The sequence below is a fragment of the Choloepus didactylus genome, chromosome 18 (genome assembly GCF_015220235.1).
Source record: "Choloepus didactylus isolate mChoDid1 chromosome 18, mChoDid1.pri, whole genome shotgun sequence".
Classification (NCBI taxonomy): domain Eukaryota; kingdom Metazoa; phylum Chordata; class Mammalia; order Pilosa; family Megalonychidae; genus Choloepus; species Choloepus didactylus.
In genome coordinates, this window is record NC_051324.1 from 62,965,624 (window position 1) to 62,980,472 (window position 14,849).

Consider the following 14,849-nt stretch of genomic DNA (forward strand, 5'->3'; position numbering starts at 1 on the left):
CCTCTGTGTACCAAGATGGAAGGTTCCTAAGATGTGTTGTTTAGTGACTAAAGCAAGGTGCAGAAAATCTCATTTAGTATGCCACCATTGGGTAGGAAAGAAGGGAAAAAGAAAAACTGGAAGGATAAATCGGAGATTAATAAGATTGATTTCCTTGGGGATTGGAGAATAGAGTAAAGGGATTAGAGATGGAAGCAAAAGTTCTCTGAGTATACCATTTTAACTTTTTAATCATATGGATATTTTGCATATTCAAAAAATAAAACTTAAAAGAAAAAGTAAACTCAATATTGAAAACACACTGAAACAAATGAATCTATCTGTATATCATGTTGATAATGTTACTACACAAAATACTGTTTATGGTTACTTTTGAATACAGTACAGAACCATGAATTGATATCCTGAGTGGGACAAAGACAAAAGAAACTGTAAACAAGTCTTAAACCTTATCTATAGGTACTAATATTGTAATTTGAAGCCATTCTATGTATAGTATGAAGCAAATAACAAATATATTAGCATTATTAGTAACCGAGATATTTGATGTAATGAGAAAAGAGGTAAACATAACATAAAATTTAAGAAAAAACGTCTAATATTAAATTTGAATGAAAATAGCAAAATAAATTCATGACTTTAAAAATTGTATTTTTTAACATATCCACTGAGAAGGCCTACAAGTAATGTTATCCCAAGAGTCATGGGCACACTTTTCACATAGATTTTGGTCTCTAAATGCCATTCCCCACTGAAGGAACAAGCACTCCTGAGAATAATCGCTGACCCCACGTCTAGAGCTAAGAAAGTAAAAGGTGAGCCTTGGACATTTTGAGTCCTGAATCAAGGAAACACTCAAAACCAATGGGGTCATGTTCAACAGGCACAAGAGCCAGACTGGAGGAGTTCCAACTGGCTGAGTCTGGGTCTATTTGAACATCAAAAGAATATTGACCGTAATTGGTTGTTTGAATTGAATAAATAAAAATCCATGAGTCCATAGTGGGATCTCCCCCGTTCGGATTTGCTAATGCTGCCATTATGCAAAATACCAGAAATGGATTGGCTTTTATAAAGGGGTTTATTTTGTTACAAAGTTATAGTCTTAAGGCGATAAAGCGTCTAAGGTAAGGCATCAACAACAGGTACCTTCACTGGAGAAAGGCCACTGGCTTCCAGAAAACCTCTGTTAGCTGGGAATGCACGTGGCTGGTGTCCACTTGCTCCCAGGTTGCGTTTCAAAAGGCATTCTCCAAATGTTGCTCTTGGGGCGTTTTGTCCTCTCTTAGCTGCAGCTCTTCCAAAATGTCACCCTCAGTTGCTCTGAGTTCCTTCTGTCTGTGAACTCCTTTATATGACTCCAGTGATCCAATTAACACTCACCTTGAATGGGAGGGGTAACACCTCCATGGAAATTATCCAATCAAACGTTTCACTCACAGCTGATTGAGTCACATCTCCATGGAAACAATCAAAGGATTCTAATCTAATCAACGCTAATGTGTCTGCCCCCACAAGGTTGCATCAAAGAACATGACGTTTTCGGGGACATAATACATCCAAACCAGCACATCCCTCCATGTTTTACTTGACCTCAAATATAATTTAATTTAAAAAAAAGAAATTAACAGTACATTTTGGCCTCAAGTGGTCCCAAGTGAGAGTGGGGGAAGCTCTTCTCTACAGAAGAATACCAACTAATAAATGTAGAAAGAAGAATGTATTAGAAAATTACTATTTTGCAACTTCCAATGTAATTATGGATTCAGGCAAGGATAGTTAATGAATGCTAAAGTGATTAGGTGAAGGCATTGGGAAATAGGGTATTGTACAGTGCCAAAGTATTAGCCCACAGATTACTTACTAATTGCAAATGGGAAATGCATCTTTACAATGGAGAGAGCTGGCAGCCACCACCCTAAGTCGTCAAACGCTGTATAATAACCTGAGGCAACCTGGTGTGATGTGCCTCCTGGTGTGATGAAATATGAACAGAGAATTCCGCCCAAATGTTGTATATGACTCAAATCAAGCTTCTAGATCTACCTTCTGAGTGTCTAGAAAATACTGCAGGTGGAGGAACAAACTAAATCCCATCAGGGGAAAACAAACACAAATGAAATCCAGAATGCAGGGCCTTTACAAGACCTTTGGCCAGGATGCTTCAAAAAGTCAAGGTTGGGGGGGAAATAAAGAGATGTGTGGTGGGAAGTGTGGAGAGGGGAATATTCTAGACTGAAGGAGACAAAAGAGACATACAGTCAGATAAAATGGGTGAACTTTGATCCGTTCCTGGTTTTAAAAAGCTGTAAAAAAAAAAAAAAAAAAAAAAGACATTCTGGGGACAATTAGGACACTTTGAATATCAATGGTATTATAGATTTATTATTCATTTTCTCAGTGTGATAATGGAATATGATGGTTATGTAGTTAAAAATACATATTCTTAGAAGATGGGAAATATTAGGCATATATTTGCAGATACATACATATATGGTTATATGTAGGGAGAGACAGTGAAAAAGACAAAGAGAAAGCAAATGGAGAAATATTACTTGTTCATTATGCTATTCTTTCAAATTTTGTGTATGTTTGAAATTTTTCATGATGAAAAGTTGGAAAAAATGAAGAAAGCACATCCTCATTGGGGTGGTGTTTTAAGTGTAAAAGAGTTTCAGAAGTTAGCCTTGAGCGGGATCCCCACCAAAAGGCACGCAGGGCTGAGTTATGCTAAACTCGTGGTGTCAAGATGCTCTCACCCCAGCCACAAGTCCTTATTAGCAGGAAGCCCAGAGGGGCTGCATTTTCTTGGCAGCCTCTGTGGGATCCATTTCTTTAATGGCCTTTTGGCTCAATTATACAAGAGGTCCAAACCCACAACTCCAGTATATAACATAACTCACCACAATTTTTCACCCAGGCTTTCAACTCTGAATAATGGCTTTTCTAGAGAATTACTCTTCTGCTTTTTCCTTTTATTTATAAGGCTCTTTAAGGAGTGAATGTGGGTACTCCTGTGATTGGATGGTGAAAAACATGGGCTTTGTGGTAAGATGAACTTCTTGGGTTCAAATCCTAGCTTCTCTACTTCCCAGGCTGTGTGACTTCAGGGAAATGACTGAGCCTTTCTGGGTGTCTGTTGCCGTAGCTATGACACCTCTAACTCCCAGTAAGTTTGCTATAAACATTTTTTTATCTGCTTTTTAGCTCCTTCGATTTCTTTGCCTTCCTCCTTCCCCCACTTCCTTCTCATATCTTCTTCGTTTCCTTTGTTTTTCCCCTTGCCAAGTTTCTTCCAGAGCTACCGGAAGTTGATGTGTGAAGTTCTCAGGCTACAATATCACTTGGCAGTGGTGATACTTGTGAACTAAAGCTTCCCTGGCTTAGGAGTTGTGTTGATGTTGGTGGTTTAAGAGGGAAATGGTAAGAAGGAAAAGTCTAGTCTCATATTATTAGGATCTGTAAGCAAAATCTGTATGCACCCCAACCTGTGGTTGGCTGAGCACCACAGGAATCAACCATTTTTAAATCAATGACCAAAAGTTCAGATCAACTCTATTTTTACCATGGGAAAACAAACAACTGGTATTTTTTAGAGTTAACCTAGTGTCAAGGCAGGCATTAAACTTTCCTTAGTGGTTGAAAGTTCTTAACATTCATTTTTCAAACACTTAAGTCAAGCAAGATCAATCGATAGAGAGAAAATGAGACCATTTCGCTTCCATTCTCCCAGTCTCTGTCTCCCTCCCCCACCTCCTCTCTCATGTCCAATCCTCTCCGAATTCTCCAGCTCACTCGCTGGTTGGAGGGAGCCCACCCGGCAGCCAATGGATGGGCCAGTTTGGGTCAGGGGTCCTCCCCCCAACCCATCAGTGAGCTAACAAGTTCCTGGTCTTACTTCCCAGAGGAGGAAGGTGGGTGTGGCAGGGTGGACCCTCCCTGTCCAGTGTGCCAGTGTACAGAAAGTGTGTCTGCTTTCCCCTTCACCTCTGGAGAGTGGGCTTGTCTCAAACAGCAAGGGTCATGTGACCAAGCCCCCATTTCTTTTCACATTTAAGCTAATTTGCTCTTAAAATATACTCAGTTTGTCAGGTGGGAAAGCTCTGAACTGGCTTTTGATTCTGGCTCTGAAATCACAGGACCAGCTTGAAGACCTTGAACAAGCTGCTGCCCCTTAGGGTCCCAGTTTGTGACATGCCAGGGGTAGGAGAGAGCCGCTTACATGCCCATTCCAGCACAGCAAGCTGTAACCCCGGGACGGAGACGGGGCTTCGAAATGCAGTTGTTGTACACAATAACTTCAAGACACTGGACACAGAGAGTAAGGCACTGATTTGGTTAACAGACCCTGAAACTTGCATGTATAATATTTTTAGGAATAAATGCTCTTAGCTAGGAGACACAGCAGAGCGTTTAGAAGGTAAAGTTACCTCCAATGTCACACGGATCTCGGCATAAATTGGGCTCGGTTACCGACCAGCTCCATGACCCTGAGAAAGCTACTCTCCCTCTCTGTGCCTCAGTCTCCTCCTCTCTGAAGGGGGTACGAACCACCCCTCCCCCACAGGATTATCCGAGGATGAAGAGATACCACAAGGAAAGCCGTCAACCTGATGTCCAGGTTGGTGGGCCCGGCTGTGCATTAAAGCCTGTGATTTATGGGATGACTGGTGTATTCGTTTCCTGTGGCTGCTGTAACAAATGATCACAAACTTGGTGGCTTAAAACAACAGAAATGTTATTCTCTCACAGTTCTAGAAGCTAAAAGACCAGAATCTGTGCTGCTTGGCCGGACTCCCTCTGGAGGCTCTAGAAGAGAATCTGTTCCTTTCCCCTTCCGGTTTCCGGTGGCCATTGGGCACTCCTTGGCTCGTGGCTATGTCACTCTAATCTTCAAGGCCAGCACCTTCAAATCGCTTTGTGCTCCATTGTCACTTCACCTTCTTCTCTTCTGTCTGTGGTCCGATCTCCTCGGTCTCTCTCTAAGGACCCTTGTCATTACATTGAGCCCACGTGGATAACACAGGCTAATCTCCCCATCCTTAATCACATCTGTAAGGATATCCTTTTCACCACATAGGGTAACACAGGGTCCAGGTATTTGGACACGGAGAGCTTTGGGGGGGGCTCTTTTTCAGCCTCCCTCAGCCAGTAATGGAGCTGTACCCTCATCACTTCCCAACTTCCCCAACAGCAAACACATCATCTTTCCCTCCCAGCTCAGCTCTCCCTTCTGACTTCCTGTTTCTGTCGGCAGCCACTTCATTTTCTCCATAACCCTCCTCAGAACTGTCTTTGACCTTTCCAGTTTCTTCCCTTCCCTGGCACCACCTCACCCACACTTTATTTTAGTCACTAAATCTCCGAGTCACCAAATCTCTGAGCAGAAGAGAAACTTCTCATCTAACACCTCCAAGTCATAGGGTGAACCAGACCCACGCCCTGCCTTCAAGAACGGTCTGGGCCTACGCTGCCTTGCCCTGGCATTTGTGTTTCTTGCCTGCCTTTCCTGCCTCCCACGAACCCTCCACTGCCCCCAAAACGCCCGTCTCTGTAGCTGGGGTTCTCTGCCTGCTCAGGACTGGAGTCCCCGGAATGCAGGACAGACGGCCTGTCCCCTTCTGAGCAGTCCAAAGCCCAGCGCCCACCCCTCCTGTGAGGCCTCCCTTGCCCTCCAGTCTGGTCCCTGGATTTAGCCACCCTCCCCACGTGTCCCCTTCCCGGGCCTGGGTCCACTGAGGCCCGGTGACCCATCCTGCTTTCTGCTCCAGGAGGAACGAAGGAGATCTGGCCACTGCCTGGAAGGTGGGGGGCATGACAGGGGTCTGCCCGCTGGCGGCACCCTTGGCTCCGTGGCACCCACCCCCACCTCCAGTGCGGCCCCCCATGGCGCTGCCTCTTTGGGGGAAGTGTTAGCTGTGGCTGAACAAGGACGGGGCGGGTCCCTCAGCTCAGGAATGAGAAATGCCCGGTGTTGGTCAGCCCACTCCCACCCCAGAAAACCAGGGTCCTGGAGGGGAATTACTGTCCAGCCTCCAGCGGCCAATGCTGGGCAGCTCCTTTCTCTGATCCCCAGGAACCAGACCAGCTGGACGGCACAGATCCCTGACATTTTTCCGTGCACTTCACCTTTCCTGAGAGCGCTGCTGAGTAGCAGACGACCTAAAGCCGCAGTGGCTTCAAACAACAGCCATGCTATTTGCTCACAATACTCTGGGCCAGGAATTTAATCGGGGCACAGTGGAGATAGCTTGAATTTGTCTAAGACGAGTCCCTGTGTCAGGGGTCTCAGCCAGTTGGACTTGGACGACTGGGGCGGCTGGAATGGCTCAAGCCGGGGCGGGGGTGGTGGTAGCTGCCTTGGGGCCTCAGTTCTGGCTGCAGGCTGTGCACCCCGGTTCTCCTTGGCAGAGTCTCAGGGTCTCCCCTCCCCTCGTGGCCTCTCCTCACAGTCCTTGCTGCCTGACGGCTCTGGGCTCCCAGGAGAGAAACTGGAATCCACTGCCCTGCTTGAGGCACAGGCCTCAAGCTGACACGGAGTCACCTCCCAGGACTGTGCATGGGTTATAGGAGAAACAATAAAGTTGCCATCCCTCCAAGAAGTTGGAAATAAGGACATAAGACTTCCCTTGGAGATAGGGAATTCAGCAAATAAAAATACAGGTGCCCACTTAATTAGAATTTCAGATAAACATTGAATTATGTTTTAGTGTAAGTATATGTCCCATGCAATATTTGGGGCATGCTTATGCCAAAACATTATTCATTGTTTATCTGAAATTCTAACCTAACTGGGCATCCTGTATTTTATCTGGCAACTCTACTTGGAGAGTTAAACCATAAAACTAACACACAATGGATTGGAATAGAAATATGTAATATTTTATCTTAATAAGTCAGAAGGGGCCCCTTTGCAAGACTTGATTGTAATTGGAGAAAATAAGAAAAAGCATATTTACAAAAACACTTCTGGGGTCTTCTTGTACTGTATCTTAAGAATGTGCCAGTCAGAAGGGGGTTGATCAACAAATAGAAAGTGGAAGGTCAAAAAGACAAACGTTGGTTATGCTCATTAACGTTGTCCCAGGAACACCAGTTTCCAGGTCTGGGACAGCTCTGACCGATCGTGGAGATGAATTTACCAGGCCTTTGAGCGCAAGGGCCATTGGAATCATCCACGAATTCCCCAAGCAAACTTGGTTGAATGTGGCTTGTCACGTACCCTGGGAGTGAATGTGCCAGGTTATAAGCGTAGGTATTTGGCTTTCTGAGGGTGGTCATTAGATAAATGGCATCGGGGTTTTTTTGCACCCTTCTCTCTGTGAGTGCGGATAATATGAGACTGATCCATTCTTGTGCTGGATCACACACCAGGTGACGCCCAGAGTTTTCTCTCAATGATGACAATGGGTCTCTAATTACAGTAAATGGCAGAATCCATTTCTTTAGGGCACGAGTGCATAATAATCATGTCTAACGTTTATGGAATGCTTACTACACCCTATAGGACACCCTATCCCAGTTTCAGAGATAAAGAAATAGAGTTAGAGTACTTCAATGACCCCTTGTCCCAGGCCACACAGCCAGCAAGTGGCTCGGCTAGGCCCCAACCCCCTGGCTTCCCGAAGTTGACGTCTGTGCGCCTTACTGCCCTGCCATGGAGTCATGCGGAGAAGAGCTTTAAAGGTTAACAAATACCTTGACAATTTGGAAAACAAGCTCAAGAAGACATCAGGTGAGAAATCCAAATATTAGGGAGGAAAAAACATTCACCCTTGAAATAAAGTAACGTCATCAGTCCCTCTCATACCCAGGTCCCTTGAGAAAAGCCTAATCCGTTTTGAAGGCACTTCATAGCCATCCACATGCCCAGAAACTTCTCGTGTTTTATGAGGACAAAGTTATTTGAATTACTGTTTAAATTATTTTGTCCAGCTTGCCAGGCCGGACTCTGAATCCACAGAGGTGTGGACATAAAAGTGAGGGAAGCCAAAGAGCAGCAAATATGAGAGAAGGTGCAGGAAGGAAGAAAAGAGGACTAGCCCCTGGCTAGTTACTTTTAGTTCCTGCTGTTTCAGGAGCTCTGCTTTCTATCTAGACTGTGAGTTAATCCTTGTTCTGCGAAAATGATTATAAATAACTGCTTCCTTCTTAGTTAATAAAGAAATATATCTATAATCTCCAAGTCATTCATAGGACAGTTCCAGGTCTAGAGAGTTAAACTACCTCCAGTGACACACACCAACGGGCTGTTTTGTCAGTGAATATTTCCACAATTAGAACTTGTGACCAGCATGTCCAACCACGAGGACGTATCACAAGTGCTTGTCATGAGCACTGGTTTCTCAGCAAAAACTGACCTCTTAAAATACCAGGTCTTTGTGTATTTGCCTTTTGGGTTTTGCCCTGTAACCATTATTCCTAGAGGAGACTCCTTCCGGAGAGGAGCATTTTGTTGGAAGGGGCTTTTCCCTGTCTTATCTCATCCTCTCAAATAACTCTTTGGGGCAGAGGTTCTGACTGCCCCCATTTTGTGGATAAAGACACTGAGTCTCCTAGAGGCAAAGGATCATGTCCACGACGAGGCCTGCGAGGAAGGGGTGGGGCCTCAGCTTGAACCCAAGCCCACCGACCATGGGTTCCAGGATGTCCCCAGCATGGTATCGGGCCCGAGCTTCTGGAATATTGAGAAGCAGGCCAGATTAATCTTCCTGATCCCCACGGAGACTGCACCCAGGTTTTACTGAGTTGTTAGTTGTTAGCCTGTGCCTCTTTCCCTCGGGTCCCCTGTAGGTGCCTGCTTGGCTGCCAGGTGCCGCTGGGCAGCCTGGAGAGAAGTGACCCAGAAATGCAAGGAGGGTTTCCAGAAGGAGGGGGTACCCCGTGGTGATGGGTGCCAGGTGCGATGTGTTCCAGCAGACATGCTGTGCTTTGCTGTGGCTTTGTGGCTTCAGTATGTGCTGTTCCCTCAGCCCAGACAGCCCTTCCCTGCTTTTTGGATTGGTTAATCCCTGCTCTTCCAAGACGCAGCCCAAAGGACTGCTTTTTTCCGTGCCGTAAATGGAAATAGCATTGTTTAAAATAAGAAAACCAAAACGCAAATTTACAAGTTTTTGAAAAGGAGGACTCAACCATTGTCCCATCCTTCAGACCTACCTTCTGTGACACTTTGGAGTATATCCTTCAAGCGGTTTTCTATGTGTAATAGATACATAAAGATACATATATATATATATATATATATATATATATATATTTATGTGAAACATGATCTCATATGATGTATATGTTTTATAACCCTCATTTTCACTCACTATATAATGGATATACTTTATATCAATAATATAGATTTACATAAAATTTACTCAAAATGAGTTTTTTTAAATTATAAAACTAGTAAATGATCCTTGCAAAAATAATTCAAACAGTACTGAAAAAGGTGAAGAAAGTAAACAGCACTGAAAGTACTTACTCTAGTGAGAACAGTTAAGATTTTGACAAGCATCCTTCTTTATATCCATATACACCCATGTTTTTATATTATACAGGCACAAATTATATATACCATTTTGAAACCTAATTTTAAAAAAGTTTGTCAAAATTTTGGAGACATCCTTCCACATTAATAAATATAGCACAAGATCAATCTTTTTAATGATTGCATAATATTTTACTATGTAATTATAACTTCATTTATTTGACTGAAGAGCTAGTGATGAACACTCATTTTCAGTTTTTTAGTATTATAAACAGTGCTGTGATGAACATCTTTATACACAGAGTATTCGTTTTGGAATAAGAAATAAATAGACTGGAAAATCAGCATGTACAATTTTGGAGGTCTCATGTGATTACAATTATGTTAAAGAGTGCATACCCCCTCCCCCCAAAAAAAATCTACACTGTCAGACAGTATTCCCTGGGCTGAGGGACCAGGGTGATTTTGTTCTTTTGCCTACTCCTCTGTCCTTCCATTTTTTTCCTATAATATGTATGTATTACTACTCCTCTTCATTATGTTGACATAGTAGAAATGCACATTGCACAAGAATTATAAACTTTTTAACCACTCAGGCTTCACCTTCGCGGACTCTCTCCCTGGTTTTCTCCATTATTCTGTTGCTCGTTTTCACGTCCCTCACGTCCTCTCTGTCAAAAAGAGCTGTCAGTCCCTCCAGGGCTCTCAGGGACCTTTGGGTCCTGTCTCTACATTAGCGTCAGCTGGACCCCACAGGTGCTTGGGTGGGTAGTTGTTGGATGACTTGGAGTGTCAATTTGAGGCAAGGTGTTACAGCCTCATAGCCCTGGGATAGCCTGCTCAATGGCACCTGCATTTCACACAGCCCCAGCAGCTCCCTGCTGTGAGTTAAGTGCTTCCTGCCTCTGGGAAAGAGGTCTTGAGGACATGCCAGCTGCAAGAAAGCCTTTCCTGCCTTGTCAGATCAGAAGGTGGTCCTTCTACCGCCAGGTAAGCGCCCACCTGTCTGTGGCTGCTCCCTGCACTGACCTGGCCAGAGCGAGGCTGGTTTCTTCTGGGTGGCTGCTGTCCCCTCCCACAGGAAGTCTGAAAGGACACTGGGTGGCCGCTGTCCCCTCCCGCAGGAAGTCTGAAAGGACATAAAGGATGGTTTCAGTATTTCCATGGAGGTCACTGATTGAGTGGGCTCCGTTTCATGTTCGGTTAGTGCTGAGGCACTTCCTCTTTCATTTATGTGTCTAATTCAGGCTTCCCCTCCCCTTGGAGACTAAAAAAGCGGAACATGAAAAAATAAAAAACTGAAATTTTCAGACCTAGCTGTAGCACAAGAGATCACACTCTCTTCCTTAAAGCAGCGGCCGGAGAAACCCCAGCGGTCAGCGGGAGCACTTGACCTGGGTCTTTTTCCCTCCCCTAAAGCTAACTTTCTTAGCCCACTGAAGGATTCCTAAACAACACAGGAAGTCTTGGGACCCCCTAATACTTATTTTTCAGGAAGTGTCATTCTTACAGTAAAAAATAAAGTCTGCTTTTGCTTAATCCATCATTTACTGTATTTATTTGCTATATATAATATAGCAAATATATATAATAAATACATATAGCATACCATTTTTGTGTATATTAAAAAGGCACATTGTGGTAGCTTGTGGAAACTGCCCGAAGCATAGAATATGACTCGCATGACAAGATATCAAAGAATTGCAAGAGAAGCCACAGAAGACACCGAGGGCCTTAGTGACAAGTAAGCCTTAGTAATAAGGGCTTAGCAATTTGATGTGTGATTGAAGATAAGCATCTATTTGCTCCAGTAAGTTGAAGTAGAGCTGCAACATTTTGTTTGTTCCAGGAAACAAGTAACTGAAGTCCCAAATCATAAATAATAAAAGGTAGAAAAATCCTCTTTTATAATGGACTAAAGGACTTCTTGCTTTTCATTTCTGCTAATGGCCTCTCTTCCCTAAGCAACTGCCAGGGCTGGCCCATTCCAAGCAAATTAAGCCCCAGTTAGCAAGCAGGACACGGTCCAAAAGATCATTTATAAGTTGGGTGTTTGGAATGCAGAGAGTGTTTTCTCATAGAAACTGTATTTCCCAGGGTGATTGGGTTCTCAGGTTTGCTTACACAGTCCTAATCAACCCCTATGGTATCTGAAAGCTGGGTGTTTGGGGACAGGGTTCACTGTAGGGCAGAAGCCAAAAAATGAGTCAACTCCTGATCCTCTGCATATAGCCCTAGCTTTGAGCACAGTTTAAATATAGGTGAACTTTTTTTACCATCTTCCCACCTTCCTTTTGGCATTCAGGTCCCGGGTCCTGGATTGCAGCACCCTTCCCCTATCTGCCTTACCTCCTCTGGGCTGCTCTCCCACCCAGGCATTCCATGGCTACAAATTACACCCCCTGCTCCCTCTTCTAACCCATCAGACTTCCATTTCCTTAGGACAGTTGATATCAGCTAAGGGCTGGAGGACAAGCAAACTGAGCAGAGGAATTCAAACTACCAGGTGAATGAGGAACTCTGGACCCTCTTAATGCAATCTCATGTTAAAAATGGGTTAGTTGTCTAATTCAAAGTGTCAATAACAGGGAAAACTGTGTGTGTGTGGGGGGGGAGATTTGGGAACTTGGTACTTTCTACATGATTTTTCTGTAAACCTACAACTTGTCTAATAAAAAGAAAAGAAAAAAGATGGTGGGAAGGAAGTCATCAAAGATATAATGCAACAAAATGTCTCAGAATGGAAGGATAAGAGATTTAAGATTGAAGAGCCCAGTGAGTGAGCAACAAAATTAATGGGAGAAAAGGCCCAGATTAGGGCACTTTATAAAGCTTCAGAATGCTAAACTTAAAGAAGATCCTAAGATCTTCCTGAAAAAGCAGGTAACAAGCAAAGGATTAGGAATCAAAATGGCATTGACATTTCAGTAGCAACATTGAAAGTAAGATAATGGAGCAAACTATTTACAATTCTGAGGGAAAATGATTTTCAAACTAGAATTCCACACTACCCAGGAAACTCTCAATCACGTGTGAAGGTAGAATAAGAACATCTTCAGACATGCAAGATCCTTAAATATTGATGAACCTTTATTCTAGAAACTTCTGGAGGATGTGCAGCCAAAGGAGTAAAGCAACAAAGAGGAAGGCACAGAATTTAAGATACAGGATTTGACAGACCAGAGTGTATGTGCAGTTCCAGGATAACAGCCAGGCAGGAGTCTGGAGGGGAATAGGGCGATGGAGACTTCCAGAATGAAGGTCCCAGAAAGAAAATTTAGTAGTTGTGCTCAAGCCATATAGAAAATATTATCAAGAAGTGTATAACAGAAATGATGAAGCATTTTGAAAAATCAGAGAAGGCACCATAAAAACTAGGCAAATGAATATTATATAATTTTAAAAAGAAAATAAATCAAATAAAATAAATGATATTAATTCCGGGCAAAAATGAAGAGTTCTACAAGAAAACATGGTCATAGTATACTGTGTAACTCTGCAGTGAACAATGTTTGCTTTGTCATCATGGCAATAGATCAACAGATATTATATGAAACTGACAGATCAAGAAATCTCACTATACACACATTATTTAGAAATATGGAGATAAAGACCAGGGAAAACAGTTGAAAAACTGAGAGCAGTTGCCTCTAGGAAGTTGGCCTGTCGGGTAGGGACTGCTACTTTTTAATACAACCTGTTTAGTACTATTTGGCTTTTAAAAACATGTACTGGGAATAAGTTCATATATCTAGCAATTTTAAAATGAAATCAATGAATTGGAAAAAAAGAGCAATAGGTTGATTGTTAATCTAAATTAATCTCTAATTAGTGGAACGTCAGAAGTGACTAAAATTCAGAAACTGAAGGGAAAATGGGTTGGGGAGAAGAATCTGGCTCTGAGGTCCCCTCCTCTGAACTATTTCTACATTTTCTTGTCTTTCCTGTCTCCCCTTAAATGCCTTGAATTTTCTAAAGCACGAAGAAACTGTAGTGCCTATAGGTTATTTGTATATTCAAGAATGCCTAAATACATTATTTACTTTGTGAACATTGTTTTCTGACTATAATACATATTTACTGTAGAAAGTTTGAAAAAGTGGAAATGAATAATGGAGACAGAAATTAAAACCACCCAGATTCCCATTATCCATAGGTAATCACTATTACTTTTATTTGCATATTTTTTGAAACTTATATGAACTTTATAATATAGCTTTAAAATACATAAAGCAAAAATCAACAGAACCAAAAGACAAGCTAACTAATTCACTTTCATGTTTGACAACTTTTATGTATTTTTCGATTGATTGAGATTAAAAAACTCATCAAGGATACAGAATGATTGAACAAGAACATTAGAAAGTTTAACCTAATGTCAATAGATAAAACAAATATTTACAAAACATGATCATACCGTGTATTTTTAAAATAGGAGTGGTGGTGTCCAGGGAGGAAAGTTGGGTGCCCATGGGACTTGGAAAAGAACCACTGGTAAAAGGTGGTGGTTTGAGGAAACAGGTTTATAATCGATTAGGGCTACCTCAGGGTTCTTGTGTAGGAGATGCTAGGAGAAAAGTGGTAGAGAGCATGGAACGAATCTGGGGAACAATGAAGCTGAGTTGGAGAAGAATGGTGGGAGGCAGGGGAGGCTTATTTGGAGACCGGCTTTTGGCCAATAGCTTCGAAGACAGAGGGGGTGCAGGCTAGGTGGCGATTCATAATTGGGGGTACTCAGTGGCTTTAATTAGCGACGGTGTCTTAACGTCTAAATGGGCGCTGGGATGCAAGAGAGGGCTTTACAGGAGTGGGTTAGGGGATTCTGCGCTATGATACAACTTCCAGGGCTGAAAGAGGCCTTAGGGATCAGAGTTCCATCCTCTCATTATCCAGATGTGAAACGGCTTGCCCAAAGCCACAGCTAGCTCAGTCCTAACTGAATTTTTTTTTTTTTTTAACTCCACTAGCCTCTCTTCAGCATACGCATTTTGGTGTTTTCCGCCAGTGAGACACCAGGGGAGGCATCCCTAGGTGAAACTGAAAAACCCTGCAACATAAGGCGACTTGCCCGGGACACCGCCTCCGCGCGGCCTGCGATCCCTCGTGCTCCACCTGCCGGTCTCGGTTCCCCCGTGCCCGGCCGCAGAGAGCCGCTCTAACCAAGTAAAGAAGGGAAAGCACCGCGAGTGACGGCACCCGGCAGCGAACGCCGAGGCTGTGCGTCAACCTGCGGCGACGGCCAACTTTTTGGGGACCCGGCTGCTTAAAAACTAGTGACGCCAACTGCGCCTTTTCCAACCCACGGCGCACTAGGACAGTCACAAACACGCAAACCCGGCGACGCCACCGCGTCTGGGACGGGACAGGGAAC